Source organism: Thalassophryne amazonica, chromosome 15 (assembly GCF_902500255.1).
Source record: "Thalassophryne amazonica chromosome 15, fThaAma1.1, whole genome shotgun sequence".
Lineage (NCBI taxonomy): Eukaryota > Metazoa > Chordata > Actinopteri > Batrachoidiformes > Batrachoididae > Thalassophryne > Thalassophryne amazonica.
In genome coordinates this window covers 93,856,385-93,874,629 of record NC_047117.1, presented here as the reverse complement: position 1 = coordinate 93,874,629, position 18,245 = coordinate 93,856,385, and the positions used below count along the sequence as shown (strand labels likewise).

Genomic DNA, 18,245 nt, shown 5'->3' with positions numbered 1-18,245 from the left:
ATGCAAGCATGCAGCAAACACCACCCCTCCCCCCACCAAAAAACGTGACAAACATGCAGGGGTGGATCTAGCTTTGGGAGGGTGATTTGGTTGGGTCCTACAAGGGGGTCCAGAAGTTTTTTTAAGAAGTGAAAGCCCTTTTTGGTGCGTTCTGAGGCAATCTGGGAAGTTAAATATAAACTCTAAACTGGAACAGTGAAGCCGAACTTCTTTTCAACGTGTTCAGATCATTCTACTGCAAAAGAACAAAACTGACAGCACAGTTTCACATTCAGACACATTTTTTTAATACGGACTTTAAACAATCATGAATTCCCACGTCTTGTCTTTTTTTCCTGTTTTCAGCCTCACAACATAATTATAAAGCAGCTGAACATGAAGCTCTGATGTCAGTTTGTCCAAATAATCCCTGAACGCACCAACAGAAAACAGAGGTGTCATATGACTCACAAAACTAGAGTGCCTTGATAGAGAGAGTGGCGACATGAGTCAAAAAAAAAAAAAAGGTCACGTGACTCGTGACGCCAGCTTGGTTCCAAAATAGCGTTCGCTGTTAAATGTGTCTGTAGGTAAATCCAACCATTTTATTTATTTATTTACTGAAAATGACAGGTTGTTGTGCATTTGGATGAACAAATAGGTACACAACAAGGGCTTCAAGATGTACAGATTCCCTTCAGATCCAAACAGAAGAAACAAAAAAATAAAGTCAGCCGTGTGGGATGGAAGCGACTTCATCATCAAAGTTTTAAGAGGTAAATTTATTGTTCAGTCCCAGTGGTGGGCACAGATAAGCAAAAAAATAACTTCGATAACAGATAATCAGATAACTGAAAAGTTATCTTTGATAAAGATAAACCGATAAACCACCCAAAAATGTATCGGAAGTTACAGATAACCGATAAATTCCAGTATTGTCTCTGGTACATTTGCAACTACTAACAAACTGAATTTGAGTTTAAACACCACAATCGCTTCTGGTAGCATCAAAAGCGACAACAGACCCAAACAATGAGCCTACACTTCTGTCTTTGAACATCCTGCCCCCTGCTGGAAGCTCTTGTTTACTATATGGCTTCCAGCACAGAAGCAAGCTGAGAGCAGCCACAAAGCCCAGCTCTCTACCCAATCACAACACTCCGGTCAGGCGGTGGTCTTGATTTCTAAATAACATTAATACCAATAGAATAACTCCATTAATGCCAATTTTGTCATTTGTACAAAGTTAAAATATAAAATATATCTTTTAATGTTGAATAACGCACTAATTCTGAGGTTTTGTAACAAACACAGACAGATCACAAAGGATTCTGGGAAAAATGTGCCTCTGCTAAACACTGATTGGTTCAGTCATTCATTATGTAAACCAACACGTTAATGTGACGTGTGTTGGTGACGTTTACAGATAAATGTGCTTTTGTAAAATATTCCATTTTTTTATTTGTAAAAACAGGCATTTTACGGAGCCCTGGAAGTGTCATCGCAACATGTTTTGCATGTGGAGAGAATGTGCGCACGCTTTATTATATTGTGTGCACATTTTATGATGTTGTGCGCACGTTTTATGATATTGTAAACGTGCACTCAATATTGTCTTGACACATAAATGTTGGCTTTACACTGTGCGAGTTTTGGCCCTTTTTCAGATGATTTTTCATTCGTGCAAGAATTTTTTTGGACCGAGTTTCAGGTTAATCGCGTGTAATGCATCGTGTAGTGTACATGGAGTAACAAGCTGCATTTAACATCTCACAACCACCTCCTGATCGCCGATTGCAAGGTCAAATGAAAATCAAACCTGTTTGATATTATTCTGGTCGGCCGTCATGAGGGTATCCTGCTGCTGAAGAGCTACAAGCATCCAACCGCTCGCACTGTGCCTGTGCAAACACAGCAGAGCTGTCTTGTAATGTTTTTTTGTTTTGTTTTTAAACTTTAATATCTCCCATCGAGAGTTTTTGTAAATTAAGTTTTAAAAGTGGACAGGGGAAAATGTTCAGCTTACCTTTGATTTGGAGGTGATGATTGTAGAAAGAAAAGCTTGTTGAGGGTCAAATGAATCCAGAATAAAGTATAATCCAGAGACAGAGAACTTTAAAACTGTCACACACGTCATTGTATGACACGGAGTTACAGAGCTGCAGAAGCATAAATCAGCCTTTAAATTAAATATCTCATCATAAATTGTAAATTTATGTAAATCTGATAGCTTAACTAGTTTTATATTTATTTTGATAGCGTCTGTACCTGGATGTGTTGCTGTATGTGGTTAAATAATTTTTAAAAAAAAATGCTGAAACCATTAAAGGTTCATTCAGTAGTTCAGTGCAGTTGGAACCAAAATGACGCTGTGTTCTGAGCTGATACCACTCTCTCCAATCAAGACACACTAATCAAAACCAAACACATGGCGTGCCAACGGCCGTCAGTTATGTGTCTGGAAGGGACTCAAACATTAAAGAGCTTCGTGTGATCAACAGTGTTTTATATTTAGAAACAAAACACCTGTTTTAGGATGTCGGGGGGGGGGGGTGACAAACCTGTGAGGGTGGACACATCGCGGCAGCGCGGCCGTCCCGTGACTCCGAGGGTCTGAGGAAGGTGATGAAACCGGGGGTCCGCATTCGGGACCCCCAACGCCTCCTCCTGCCCCTCATGGAGGGAAGAGGGTGTCTGGGAGTCCAGGTGGGTCTCTGGGGGCGAAGACAAACAAGGAAGAGAAGGAGCAGCAGGGTGGGCCAGCTTGACTGGAGCCAAACACTGCCCCCTGGTGGCTCAGCGTCCCGTCAGGTCATCAGGCTCCGACCAGCTGAGAGTGATGGAGCAGAGAGAAGAAAATAAATGAAATAATCCATCAACTGCTGATTGATGAGTGCAGAATTATTACAACAGAACTGCAGAAACAAAGATGAAGTTACTAAAAACAGGTCAGGTGCACGCGCGCGCACACACACACACACACACACACACACACACACACACACACACACACACACACACACACACACACACACACACACACACACACACAGTCTCTGTGAAGCACATGAACCACAATCACACTAATGAATGAAAATAATTCCTCCAAATGAGTTTTCCTGTGTAATTATGACTGGCCACCAGCAGAGGGGGATCACAGATTACCTGCTCACTTTGGGTTGACCCTTGAGATGATCTGTAATCTGGTCTATGTTTTACAGTAAAGTTTGTTTATCTGTCAGCCTGACAGCACTTAACCCCCCCCCCAAAAAAAACAGAAAACTTTCACGATGCCTGAATGGAAAAAATGTTATAACTCATTCGTTTGTGTGTGTGTGTGTGTTGTAAAGATGCAGCCAGATACAGTCTTGGTGCTTTGTGGGCTGCAAACAAAAGGACACCCGATACCTCGTCCCATTTATGCATTCAATAAAAGTGCCCGAGGCCAAGGGGCGGAGCCTAATTAAAGCTGCAGCTGCTCGGTGCACCTCAGCGCCCGTCCACCTATTCACCCCCCATCCTCCATACACAGCTCGTCCAATCCGTCCAACATTTCCACATCCAACCAGAAACATAAGAACTTATTATCCTGAAGGACAAAGTCCACATTCAGGAAGAAGCAGAAATAAGTAACTCCCCTAACGATGCCCTCTACTGGTCACCTGGATGATCCTGTTGGACACGGCCTCCGGACATTTCTACTGTTTGCTCCGGAAGCAGTTTAAACTGAAAACACAGAGTCCATTAATGTCTCTCAGCTGTCACGTCCTGCGTGTCCCGTGACCGAGTGCTGCTCTCAGTCATCTTGTGCATGATTCATAATTAATCACGTCATTGTGAATGCTCTTCAGGTGAAGCCCAGCCGTGCTGGACTCTGCAGTAAAGCAGGTTCATGTTTGTAAGTCAGCATGATGTCATTTTAACAAGACGATGATGTCTGCGGACTTCCTGTACTCAGCAGGAAGTCAACATCTGGTTTGTTAACCGTAGAGTAAACTTTTAACTGCTTGCCGACAGTCAAATGGGTGGTTGGTGGATTATCTTCACAATGAGCTTTAAAGTAAAGAAGAGTTCTTTTAATCAAATGTACCAGATAAGCTGAACCCAGCGAGATCCAGAAACAGTCCAACGTGCAAGTATGATACATCTTCTTCAGTCAGCACCTGCTCGAGAACCCACAACCCAAAGTAAGGACAAGATCCTACAACCTGAGGAGAACACCTTCTATACGAACCCTAAACTGTTCCATCCTGTGCGTGTAGACATTGCCCGTTTGTCTGAGGTTCAAACCCCAAAAGGGTGAAACTAGTGAGGAGCAAAGGGTACCAGGCCAGATTAATCCATCAAACTATATTCCGAAATTGTCCAAAACATAACCCTGAATATAGGACAGGCCAGACTGCATAAAACCACTTTAACCCTGGGTATAGTCCAAAATACATCCTGCAGTATAAAACAGGATAGACCACTTTAACCTTGGGTATAGTCCAAATATACCCCGCAGTAATAAAACAGGAGACACCACCTTAACCCTGGGTATAGTCCAAAATACACCCTGCGGTATAAAAAAAGGATAGACCATGATAACCCTGGGTATACTCCAAAATACACCCTGAGGTATAAAACAGGACAGACCACTTTAACCCCGGGTATAGTCCAAAATACATCCTGCAGTATAAAACAGGATAGACCACTTTAACCCCGGGTATACAGTGGTCCCTCATTTATTGCGGGAGTTACGTTCTAAAAATAACCCGTGATAAGCGAAATCCGCAAAGTAGCTAGCGCTATTTTTTGCAATTATTATAGATGTTTTAAGGCTGTAAAACCCCTCACTACACACTTCATACACTTTTCTCAAACAGGCATAAACATTTTCTCACTTTTCTCTCCTGTGTAAACACTCTCTTTTTTCTTCTGGGCGAGAAGATTATACGAGGTCTATTAGAAAAGTATCCGACCTTATTTTTTTCAAAAACCATATGGATTTGAATCACGTGTGATTACATCAGACATGCTTGAACCCTCGTGGGCATGCGAGAGTTTTTTCACGCCTGTCGGTTACGTCATTCGCCTGTGGGCAGTCTTGAGTGAGGAGTCGCCACCCTCTCGTCGATTTTTTCATTGTTTAGGAATGGCTCAGAGACTGCTGCTTTGTTTGATCAAAATTTTTTCAAAACTGTAAGGCACAACTGAGTGGACACCATTCGATAAATTCAGCTGGTTTTCGGTAAAAATTTTAACGGCTGATGAGAGATTTTGGTCTGGTAGTGTCGCCGTAAGGACGGTCCACGGCGCCTGACGGCGATCTGCGCTTCGAGGCGGCAGCGTCTCCCCATTTCAAGTTGAAAACTCCCACATTTCAGGCTCTGTTGACCCAGTAAGTCGTCAGAGAACAGAGAACTTTCAGAAGAAGTCGGCATGAGGAGTTTATTCGGACATTCCATTGTTAACGGACATTTTGTAATGAAAGAACGTGTGGGCAGAGACGCATGTCGGGCCGGACCCGACCGCGGGGGGTCGCGACAGGAAAAACACCTCCGTTGGAAACCTTAACGGGCAAGTTGGAACATGCCCAAGCTGTTAAACAATTTCTCAGTTACTCACTTGTTGAAAGCCATCAAAAGCCGCCTGAATTTTACAAATGGTTTTCAACATGGAGGTGTTTTTCCTGTCGCGGCGCACACAGATTCACCGAGTGGTCACGGAAACGACTCGGCGAATTTGCGCGCACGACTTTCATTAAAAAATGTCCTTAAACAGTGGAATGTCCGCATAAAGTCCTCATGCCGGCCTCTTCTGAATCTTCTCTGTTCTCTCACAACGTCCTGGGTGAATTAAGCCTTAAATTAGGATGTTTTCAGCTCGAAACAGGCCGACGACGGCGCCTGGAAGCGCTGCACGACGTCCCGCTCTGTGGGAAGTCCTTACACCGACAGAAACACCCCATAATCTCTCATCAGCCGTTAAACTTTTCACTGAAAACCAGCTTAATTTCTCGAATAGTGTCCACTCGGATATTCCTCACAGGTCCAGAAAAATTTTGATAAAGCAACGCGCGCCGTCTCGAGCAGCGTGTGAAACAAAGGAATTCAGCCGAGAGGGCGGGACCACATCTCACTCAAGGCCTGCCCACAGGGAAATGACGTCACCGACACGCGTGAAAAAACTCACGCATGCGCACGAGGGTTCAAGCATGATTGGTGTAATCGCACGTCATTCAAATCCATATAGTTAAAAAAAATAATAAAAGGGTCGGTTTATTATCTAATAGACCTTGTAAACAGACACACGCAGAACTCTCCCTTTGCTCACTGCCTCTGGGGGTACAGATGCGGGACGCAAGTCCTCTCTCGGTGGCTACGGAGCTCTGTGGCTTCGGTCAACATCCGCATCAAAACACTGCGTCCAGCGTAGTCTCTGGACCTGTTGCCAGATTTGGCACAGCTCCACACAGCAGACAGGAGGGCAGTGTGAGTGGCCCGCTGCTGCGTTTACCGAGCCCGCAGACTCAGTAAGAGCATCGGAGGCAATGAGCACAATCGCGGTGATGCCGACCGGTGCTGTGACCGGCCCGCCTGATAAGGACGCAGAACACAATGCGCGGTAAAAAAAAAAAAAGCATGCAAAATTGTACTAAAAAAAAATCTGCAAAACTGCGAGGCCGCGAAAGGTGAACCGCGTTATAGCGAGGGACCACTGTAGTCCATAATACACCCTGTGGTATAAAACAGGCTAGACCACTGTAACCCTGGATATAGTATACAAGTAATGAATGTTTATGAGTTCAATGGTACGAATACTTCATGAGGTGAAAGCTACCATACCATTCGCCTCGTTGAATGGTATGTTCCACGCTAAAATAGGGACTTTGCAGCAAGCTGCAAAATAATCACAGCTAAAATGGCAGCTAAAATAGATCCTTGTCATTTCATATTTTATTAATTTATAAAGAACAGAGAAGGGTTTTATATTTTGGTGTTCCACTGCTGCTAAAGTCCAAATTGTATCATGTAGTCCAGTGATGCTGTGCACTGACTTCGGACTTCCATAAAAAAGACTTTGTGTAGTTCCTCAGTCCAGACAAAAATCACGTCAGCTTTTCATGTGAACAGCTCTTCATGCATCCAGATGGCTTACAGCGGAGTGGATTTTCTGTGTGTATGTGTGTGAGTGTGTGTAAGTTACAGGAATTAGCAGCGTCAGTTAGCTCAATCAATTCATCGTGTCGTTGTCCCCCGTGCGCACGCATATACACAAGCAACCGGGTCGGCGCTTGTGTGCGCGTATCCTACCAATAAAAGACTAAGTACATCCTCAGTGCAGCGAAAAAAAAAAAAAAAAAAAAAAAAAACACGTCAGAAATTAGTCCAGCTTTTCATTCCAACTTCCTGCCAACAGCCTCCAGACAGCACAGTGGATCTGTTTTGTGTGTGTGTGTGTGCGCATGAATGTGCGTGCACGAGCACGTGTTGGCAGGCATACATGCGCGTGCATGAGCACGTGAGCGCGCATAAGGATGTGCGCACGTGGGCGTGCACTATCATCTGTGCGCGAGCACGTGTACGCGTGTACCAAACATATGGAACCAAATTTGCACTCTAAATGGAACCAAGCCACACTCTAAATACAATGCTGTTGTGCTTGCTGCCTGCTGCCTCACTCCCCCTCCCTTCCTGTTTTCTCTGGCTGACTCATGGAGCTGACTGGACTCACCTGACTGCAATCAACCTCACCTGTATTTATACCTCTAATCTTCACTCACTCAGATGCCAGAAACTCAGTTTGCCTTTGGAGTATCTGGCTACAGCTTGGTGTCTTATGTTTCTCATTTTCCCTGGTTTTTGCCTACTGACCCTGTTCTCTGCGTTTTCAGATTTTGGACTCAATCAGCTTGGTCAGCCACCTGGTCATGCTCTGGTTCAACTTCAGCTACCTGGTTTGGGAGTGCACCTTCAGTGCAGCACCCTGGCTTGTCTCTCCCTCCCTCCAGTGCTTGATTCATCTGTTCATGTCCATTCTACTGTACATTCACTTACAAAGTAAACTGTTATATTTTTGCTACTCACGGTCTGTTTCTCTGCATTCGAGTCCTAACCTCTGTCTTGGGCGTTTTTACCTCAACACAATGCAACACAAATGGATGGATTAATCCATGTCATGGGACATACAAAGCACCAATCAAATGACAAGGATCCACTCAGCTGTTATATAATCCAAAATATAACCCTGGATGTAGAACAGGCTAGACCACTGTAAGCCTGGGTATAGTCCAAAAATATAACCCTGGATATAGAACAGGCTAGACCACTTTAACTCTGAGTATATTCTAAAACGTAACCCTGGGTATAGAACAGGACAGACCACCTTAACCCAGGGTATTGTCCAAAATATACCCCGCGGTATAAAACAGGATAGACCACTTTAACCCTGGGGTATAGTCCAAAATATACCCCGCAGTATAAAACAGGAGAGACCACTTTAAACCCCAGGTATAGTCCAAAATACACCCCGCGCTATAAAACAGAGAGACCACTTAAACCCCGGGTGTAGTCCAAAATACACCCCGCGCTATAAAACAGGAGAGACCACTTTAATCCTGGGAGAGACCACTTTAACCCCGGTATAGTTCAAAATACACCCCGCGCTCTAAAACAGGAGAGGACCACTTATACCCCGGGTATAGTCCAAAATACAGCCTGCGCTCTAAAAACAGGAGAGACCACTTTAACCCCGGGTATAGTCCAAAATACACCCTGCGGTATAAAACAGGAGAGACCACTTTAACTCGGGTATAGTCCAAAATACACCCTGCGCTATAAAACAGGAGAGACCACTGTAACCTCGGGTATAGTCCAAAATACACCCTGCGGTATAAAACAGGAGAGACCACTTTAACCCCGGGTATAGTCCAAAATACACCCCGCGCTATAAAACAGGAGAGACCACTTTAACCCCGGGTATAGTCCAAAATACACCCCGCGCTATAAAACAGGAGAGACCACTTTAACCCCGGGTATAGTCCAAAATACACCCTGCGGTATAAAACAGGAGAGACCACTTTAACCCCGGGTATTGTTGTGGGCTGGGGTGTTTGGCTGGCTTGGTTTTTGTTTTATGTTTCTCCCACCAGGTGGTATGCATTCAGGACTGAGTGGCTGAGCATCAGGACCTCATCCTGAACACCTGAGGCTTGTTTTCACATGCAGGTCATCAGGACTCACAGCTGTGGTGTATTTTGTCATAATCAGAGATTGCTGCATTTAAACCTTGAATGCACAGTGTGTGATTGCCAGAGACTCGACCTTGTGAGCAGACGTGTGAGATCGACGTCAGGAGACACATCTCACCATTACGGACACAGAGACCGCTCCAGGTTTGACGCCACAGTCTGTGAAGGAGGATTGGGTGAGGTCCTCACGCTCTTCAGCACACTTCCTGAGGTAATTTGGTTTTGGTGACTTTTATGAAGTATGACAGTGGATTAGGTGTCCCTCACACCTTGTGTTAGTGAGCTGTCATGTTATGCTAATTGTCTAATCAGCTTCTGCTGCAGTGGAGATTTGAACTGAGTTGTTCCGTGCCTGCAGGGTAAGAAGCTGATGTATAGCTTTAAGCCAGGAAGTGTTTGCTGATTGCGTGCACTTTGAGTTGTGTCTCTCTGTGTGGAGTTGGACTCACCTCATGTTTTCTTTCTTCACAGACTCGGTTTGTCGCGGGCCACCTGGGGGGTGTCGGCGGGGTCCCTGGGTCCAAACTGCTGTGGCTCCGGACCGTTTGCGCTGTTAAGAGTGCGCCGTGTTTCCACCTCACCAGACCGCGGACGTTTTAGTTGTTAGCACATCACTCTGTTATGTTTATTAAATTCTGTTATCTTTTAAACCGTGCTCTGCTTATTTTATGCTGGGTCCTTCAAACGCTGGGTCGGTGCTTCCGACCCGCGTCCGAAACATAACAGGTATAGTCCAAAATACACCCTGCGCTATAAAACAGGAGAGACCACTTTAACCCCGGGTATAGTCCAAAATACACCCTGCAGTATAAAACAGGAGAGACCACTTTAACCTCGGGTATAGTCCAAAATACACCCTGCGGTATAAAACAGGAGAGACCACTTTAACCTCGGGTATAGTCCCAAAATACACCCTGCTGTATAAAACAGGAGAGACCACTTTAACCTCGGGTATAGTCCAAAATACACCCTGCGCTATAAAACAGGAGAGACCACTTAACCCCGGGTATAGTCCAAAATACAGCCTGCGGTATAAAACAGGAGAGACCACTTTAACCCCGGGGTATATTGTGTTACTACAGTGTGACCTGACCCCACAGAGGAACAGCACATTCCCACCCTGCAGTTTCAGATCTGGCAGAGGTATGAGTGTGGGCTCTGTTGACTGCTGCAGTTTGCCAAGATGTCATTATACTGGGAAAGAATCACAAAAGCTAATAAAATAAGAAACAATCGTCCCTGCAGAAAAGCAGCCTGCTGTCACACTGACATTTATGACATTTATAAATGGATTCATCATGTTACTGTATTTTTTTTCCTGAACCATACTGGTTAGTTGTTCAGTTGGTTGGTTGTTTAACCATTAACAAATCTTTATCTCCAAGCTACCACAACCAAATGAGCCCCTGTGATCATAAAGGTGTCTGGAACTTAAACCATCACAGATCATGTTAAACATGATTCATATAAAATTAACATTTTAAAAATATATTTATGATGCAAAGGTCAGAACAAAAGACAGGAAATGATGAGGTGTGTCACATGAAGGTGAGGCGGACATGCAGAAGAAATCTACTGATTCGCTTTGGAAGCTTTGAGGAAACGACATTATTTTCAAAGGCACTCTTTGTGTTCTGCACACGATGGTTCCACGCTGACGCAACATTAGTTACATTTACACAGACTCCAATAATCAGGCAGGTGCAACCCTTTACTAAGAACCCAGGAACTGGCAAACCCCCCGCCCAGATCTGGATGACATCAACAGCGACCTCATGACCTCAACAGTGTCCTCATGACCTCAACATTGGGGTCATCTGGGTGCAGTGGCCAAAATAATCGGTTGCGTCAAAGTTTTGTGTGTCTCGCTCAGGTAATATCATCTATATGACTCAAGCTCACCGACCTCCTGACCTAATAGATATGCAAATATTGTCCCTGTTGCTATGGCGATCGTTACCATGACTGGAAGGAGCCATGTGCCAGGTTTGATTGAGGGCACAGCGAGAATTATTCATACAGACAGTGCTCTCGACTATATTATTTTGAAAAGGTGTGAACAATAATCAGTTAACACCTCTTAGCTATAAATGCTGGAACATTCAGGGCCTGCTCACCACCTGCACAGTATGGAAGATCAGCAACAAACGCTAATGACTTTTTCAGCATTTAGGCGTCAAAATTTTCCCTCAAAGAAATGAAGGAGAAAAACTATACCATTACTAGAGATTCTGAAATAATATTGACCATTTCAATGGCAGGAAACGAGGAAATGAGGAAGCGAGGAAGGTTATGGCTCCCTGTTGTGAAGTTTGGTCCAAGGCAGAGATTTGGAATTCAAGAGAACCAGAAACTGATCTCATTCTCTCCTGAAGGACTTTCAGTATAAACTGGTGCCAAATGAGTGAAAGACTTTATTTCAGGAAATACAGTCAAATGTGAGAAAAAGTTGGTAAATGGTCTTACTTGTCAATTTGGGTGTGCTGATTCCAAATCTGTCATTTGGTCAAACTGCATCTATCTTCTGGTGACCTTGAGGTCATTGAACTATGTATCTGTTGATCCTCACTAAAAAAAAATCCCACTTGAGCATGAATTATCAATCTGAGCTCATTAAAAATCCACAAGATGTCTACATAATTGTTCAATTTTTTAGATTTGAATATTTTTATTCTAATCACCAACTTTCCAGGATGTGTTTGACCTCTTGGTGACCTTGAGAGGTCATTTACCTTTCAGATTGCCCTGTTGAACTTAATTTGAGTTCCTGATCATTATTTAAAATGTGTCCTCAAATTTAGATATCTTATTTTAAAATATCATGTCTATGAAAATGTCTGACCTGACCTTTTGTGACCTTGAATGATTACGAAATTAGTCCTGCAGGTATGACTGTTAATCCAGGCTTGACAATGTTTTCAAAGTGTTTTCAATCTGAATCCTTGTGCAATGAACTTTTCTAGAACTTGATTTTATTTATATACTTAGGTATTCACAAACAAATCACTGAAATGGCATTCTGCACATAATCTTTAAGAGAGGTCAATGACCTTTTGTGACTGCACTGCTTGGAACATCAACTGATAAACAGAACATTAAAACTTTTTTGTCCTGTCCTAAATTGTAATATCAATCAATCAATCAACTTTTTCTTATATAGCGCCAATCACAACAAACAGTTGCCCCAAGGCGCTCCATATTGTAAGGCAAGGCCATACAATAATTATGAAAAACCCCAACGTCCAAAACGACCCCCTATGAGCAAGCACTTGGCCACAGTGGGAATGAAAAACCTCCCTTTTAACAGGAAGAAAACCTCCAGCAGAACCAGGCTCAGGGAGGGCAGTCTTCTGCTGAGACTGGTTGGGGCTGAGGGAAAGAACCAGGAAAAAGACATGCCGAGAAGGGGGGCAGAGATCGATCACTATGATTAATGCAGAGTGATGCATACAGAGCAAAAAGAGAAAGAAACAGTGCATCATAGGAACCCCCCCACAGTCCTACGTCTAAAGCAACATAACCAAGGGATGGTCCAGGGTCACCCGATCCAGCCCTAACTATAATCCTTAGCGAAAAGGAAAGTTTTAAGCCTAATCTTAAAAGTAGAGAGGGTGTCTGTCTCCCTGATCTGAATTGGGAGCTGGTTCCCAGGAGAGGAGCCTGACAGCTGAAGGCTCTGCCTCCCATTCTACTCCTACAAACCCTAATATTTGTTTGTTTGTCAAAGCAGGGACTTTGTAGTAAGCTGCAAATAATCACAGACATTTCCCTCCCTGTGCACCATCAGGTCAATAGTGACCTTCCATATGGTCACCCAATTTCACTTCTGGAAAAATCCCCATGGACTCTGCTGCTATTGTAGGGCACGCCACGAGGGATCAACTGCTCTGAACATTTCCAGAATCTACATGGTAATGTGTGGTAAGTGCTTTCACTGAGTAGCTCGGGTGATCAGGACTCTTCAACACAGAGCCCTACAGGTGACCACAACTACAGAGGGAAGGGCTGAAGAACAACATGTCCGGAAAGCCCTCACAGTATGTGGGTACCCACGATGGTCCCTGGATAAAGTGCAGAAGTCCAGAGAACAAAGAAGACCAGAAAGACAGGGAACAGAGACAAGAAGAGAGGAGTGTCTCTCCCTTATTTAGCAGGAGTAGGGGAAAAACTACAGAGGATCTTCAGACAGCACAAAATCCCAGTTTACTTTAAACCTGTTAACACCTTGAGACAGAAATTAGTTCACCCTAATTACAGGATCCTAGTTACAAACAGAGCAATGTAGTGTATTATACAGATGTCAGGAAAACTGTAACGAACACTACATAGGTGAAACGAAGCAACCTTTACACAAAGACTATACCAGCACCGCAGAGAGGGCGCCAGTGGACCTCAGTCTGCAGTTCATCTCCACCTGAAAGACACTAACCACACATTTGAGGACAAGGAAGTTAAAATCTTAGCCAGAGAAAAGAAATGGTTTGAGAGAGGGGTGAAGGAGGCATTTTATGTTAAACAGTTGAAACCCAGCCTTAACCGGGGAGGAGGTCTGAGACTCACTTTGTCCCCGGTTACAATGGGGTACTCAGGTCAAAGCAGTTTCCTCTTTTGTTCATGGTAATGAGTCAATCACGTTGTCAGGAGAGGCGTCAGTCCCATCGTTAGGAGGGACAGCTGCCCTGTCATTAGGAGGGTGCTAACTAGAGCTCAATAGGTGCTAATTAGAATACTGTTTAGGTCACTAGCCAATAGCAGTCTGCCTCTCGGTAGGAAGGGGTCTTGTTAGGTTTAAAACTCCAGCTTTTGTGGCTTCTGTTTATTCTTCTCTACAAGAGTCAAGACAGAAGTCAGACTACCAGAGCAAGAATTTTAGCTGAGGAAGCTTCTGCGATTAGAAGCGAAACATCCTCGCGACAAGCAACCCAGTCCAGTCAAAGATTCAAGCTTCTCTACTATCCTGGAAACTTGATAATTAGAATTTGAAATATTCAAATCTAGAAAGTTTGACAAATATGTAGGCATTTGGTGGATTCTGAATGAGCTCAAATTGATAATTCATGCTCAAAGTGGGATTTCTGTTGGGGTCAACTGGTATAAAGTTCAATGACCTCTTAAGGTCACCAGAGGACAGATACAGTTTGGCAAATGGCAGCTTGGAATCAGCCCACCCAAATTGACAAAGTAGACCATTGCCAACTTTTCGCATATTTGCCTGTAGGTGTCAACACTTCCAATTTTGGCACCAGTCTAGAATTGAAAACATAACAATTACAATCACTTTGATGATGAAACACATCCTATGGATGGGCGGGGCAACAGCAGCAGCTAAGTATGACATCACAACAGCCAGTCCAGGTGTGCTGAAGAAAACGTGTTCCTGCTTTTTATATTCATTTATCATTATTGTGCCGTGTAAACACTGACTCCCTTCATGGAAATGCAGCCAAAGATGCAATTTTCAGTGTGTGAGCAGAAATCTGAAGGTGGCTGCAGGATTTTACTCTCAAACTCAAACCTGGCAACACCAGAGAGCTCAGGCATGATGACCAAAACAGGAAAAACATCACGGCTGTGAAGAGGCGTGTAATGACCGTCTCCATGACAACTGGGTGAGCGATAAGTCAACAGCAACTTGACATCACACCACAATATTCACTCATTCATTCTTCTGCCACTTATCCAGGTCACCATATTTATAAATTGTTTACATTTTTATCATAAACACACTATTATTATTATTATTATCAGTATTATTTTATTATTACTTCTATTTGTCATTTGATTTTTAAATGGACCACAAAAAGAAATAAGCATTTTCACTTTCCTTGTGTCAATGTATTTTAACACATTTACAATTTTCTTATGTACTTACACTGAACTTAATAAATAAATATCACGCACACACTCAGGCTTTTAATATATAGATGATTTACTGCCCTCTGCTGGATTGGTGTGTGAATACAGAATGTAAATATCAACGTCCATTGTTCAATGTTGTTAGCTAATATCCATAGTTGCTCCAATAATATTAGTCCTAGTGTTGGGTATCGAGAACCGGTTCTTTTCGAGACATCAATAGCCTTTTTGCTTAACAATTCCCTTATCGGTCCTTCAGAGCGGCCATTGTTTTGGGTGGGGTGTTCGTCTGGAAAATGATCATGTCTCTACGTCGATTACAGAATCCCTGCAGGGTCTAATCAACCGTTTCTGCAGCATTGCTCTTCTTTGAAGCTTGAACCAATGAAGCAGCGCTTTGATCTGCTGCTTCATTGGTTCATTGTTTATTTTCGCTTTATCTTGATTTTTCCCCGCTAAAACCCCAAAGAGCATATGTCTGTGAGTAATATTTACTTTTTTTATATTAAGCTGACCTGTTATGGTCTTCTGAAACAGTTGATAGATGTGTTTTATAATTTAAAAACTGGACCGATGCTAATGCGTTAGCATGTCTATGGCGTTTTCAATGTTAAAGTTAGCATTAAGCTGTTTGCATCTCAGTATGTTTGTGTGCATTTGTTTACTGTATAATAATTAATGACTCAGCATTTGTTGTTGTAAAAGAGTTAAATGTATTACAAATTGTAATATTTTTTAATATTTATTTTTGTTTATATATTAATAATAATAATAACAGCAACAACAATAATAGTAATAATAACTAATAATGCTACAATACAATTTTAGAGAAAGAGAGAAAAAGAACATGATAAAAAAACAACAGAAAATATAAAAAACAACTAACAATGAACATAAATAAATAAGTGTTTTCTGTGAACACCTCGTGACTCTTACACCTCCACTTCATCTCTGTTTTATTTAAGTTTAATGACAGTTGTTTTAGTCAAACCATATTTTCAAATTGTTATTTCTTCAGGTGATTTCCTCCAGAACTATCTACCAAACTAGAAAACTGCTGCATCCTAGTAACAGCAGAATACTACTGGAATGATTTTTTTTTTTTTTTTTGTAGTAGTAGTAGTAGGGTAGTAGAGTAGTAGTATTTTGTACATTGTGACCTGCTGTTTCTTGCTTCTGCCCAGGGACAACAGATGAAAATTAGCTTGTGAGGTAAGTCCTGGTCTGTGCTACACATTTGTTGTGCAATGTCCCTGTCAAATAAATAAACGTGAAATAAGGAAAGTTGGGTTTTTTTCCTCACCTAAATGGATGCTGCACTCACTGCAGTTTATTGTCTGGAATAGTTCCAGATTGCATTTCAGAGCTTAGAATTCAAACATTTTCATGCAGGTGGTGTTGGGGATAATTTTGGGTTTCAGCTTTCCAAATGTTGTAATACAAACTGCAATCGTCAAAAAAAATTTTCCTCCCAAAATAAGACATCCTGCGCTGACGTGCAGCAGCCGACTGAGCTCAGCTCAGAGGTACGGAGAGACATTCATGCCAAAATGTCTGAAAAGAAATGCTTTTGACAAAAACTACAGATTTTATTTTTATTTATGTCCAGAGATCAAGGATCCAATGACCAATTTCAGATTTATTTAAGACTCAATAAAATGTTTTTGACATAGAAAACCTGTAAAGCCTACTTTTAGTACGCAGAAAATTCACAAGTTATCAACAAGGGAATCGATAAGGAATTGGATCGATAAGCGCAATCAATAATTGTATCGATAGATAAAATCTTATCAATACCCATCCCTAATTAGGCCCTATCAATGTTTCGTTTTGGCGTTGTTCAGCATTCCCCCAAAATACATAAACATACCAAACGGCAACTGTCAGCTCTCCCGGTTTCTCTGTGATCGAAGTCATACACGCACAGAGGCCACTTGGCTTTTATAACTTCGATCAATTATTTAAATAAGAGCAATGGTATTATTTCAGTTGCTCTTCAGTATGTCAGACATTCAACTGGTCAAAGGTTTACATACACCAAGATGAATGTTACTAAAAACTGAAGATTCTAGAACATACTGGACGGTAAATGATAAATGGGCTGCATTTATATCGCACTTTTCCATCTGCATCAGACGCTCAAAGCGCTTTACAATTATGCCTCACATCACCATGATGTCAGGGTGCTGCCATACAAGGTGCCCCACTGCACACTGGGAGCAACTAGGGGATTAAAGACCTTGCCCAAGGGCCCTTAGTGATTTTCCGGTAGGGCTGGGATTCTAACCAAGAATCCTCTGGTCTGAAGCCCAACACTTAACCACTAGCCATCACCTCCCCTAAATTAGTAATTATTTTGAAACCTTCTTGATGTTTCATTTATATAACTGGGGAACGTTCAGCTGTAATTAAGCATCTAACTGGAGGAATTAATGCACTGTGTATTTTTTTAATCTAAGATTTAATATTAATTTCTATCATGTTTCTCTTTTCCACATTTGAAAATACATAACTACAAACTGTTCGGTCTTATAGTAATTGTCTTTATGACATCATCACATGTTCTATTGCGAAGCACTTAAAAGTGTGAACAAAAATCAAACAAACAAAATACACATGACAATGATAAAATGAACCAGGGTGGAAGAAATCCATACAAACAGTCTGACCGGGAGTAATCAATAACCAGTCAATACCAAACAAACAAACAGAGCCAGTTCTGTGCCCGACATAAAGAGTCCACAGCACCGCGTCAAACACAGCACACAAATGAACTATTATTATTATTATTATCATCATCATTATTATCACTATAGCACAGAGACTCACTGTGGTGCTGCTGCTGTTATTGTGGGACGTCCTGTGAAGGTCACTGGAGCCTCTGTGCTGCTTTACAATCCGACCTGCGCCCTGCCCCACACACACACACACACACACAGCTGAAGACGGCAGGAACAAGGAGGAGGAGCTCAGAGGGAAAAGGTGTGTCCGTTTTCCACGTGTCAGACAGGCAAGACGGACAGCCCATAAAGTCGATAACAGAATCCTGAGAGTGAGTCAGCAGCTGTCGAGGTTACAGTCACGCCTCAGCAAATCCTCGCCGTATCACAAATAAATTATCACCATTGCCATTATTACCTTTGTTGTTATTTTCACAGCGGATTGAACCACCAGTTGG

The 18,245-nt window shown here is 42.6% G+C and overlaps 1 protein-coding gene across 1 annotated transcript in view; it reads right to left on the bottom strand.

The window, feature by feature from the left end:
• The window catches only part of LOC117526685 (trafficking kinesin-binding protein 1-like), a 36,704-nt gene extending 18,718 nt beyond the window's left edge, over nt 1-17,986 (bottom strand). Inside the window, exons 1-2 of the mRNA XM_034188737.1 lie at nt 17,897-17,986; nt 2,541-2,809 (exon numbers count right to left, since the gene is read on the bottom strand). The gene's annotated coding sequence lies outside the window, so the exon portion shown is untranslated. The remainder of the gene's footprint in view (nt 1-2,540; nt 2,810-17,896) is intronic.
• Nucleotides 17,987-18,245: the final 259 nt, after the last annotated feature.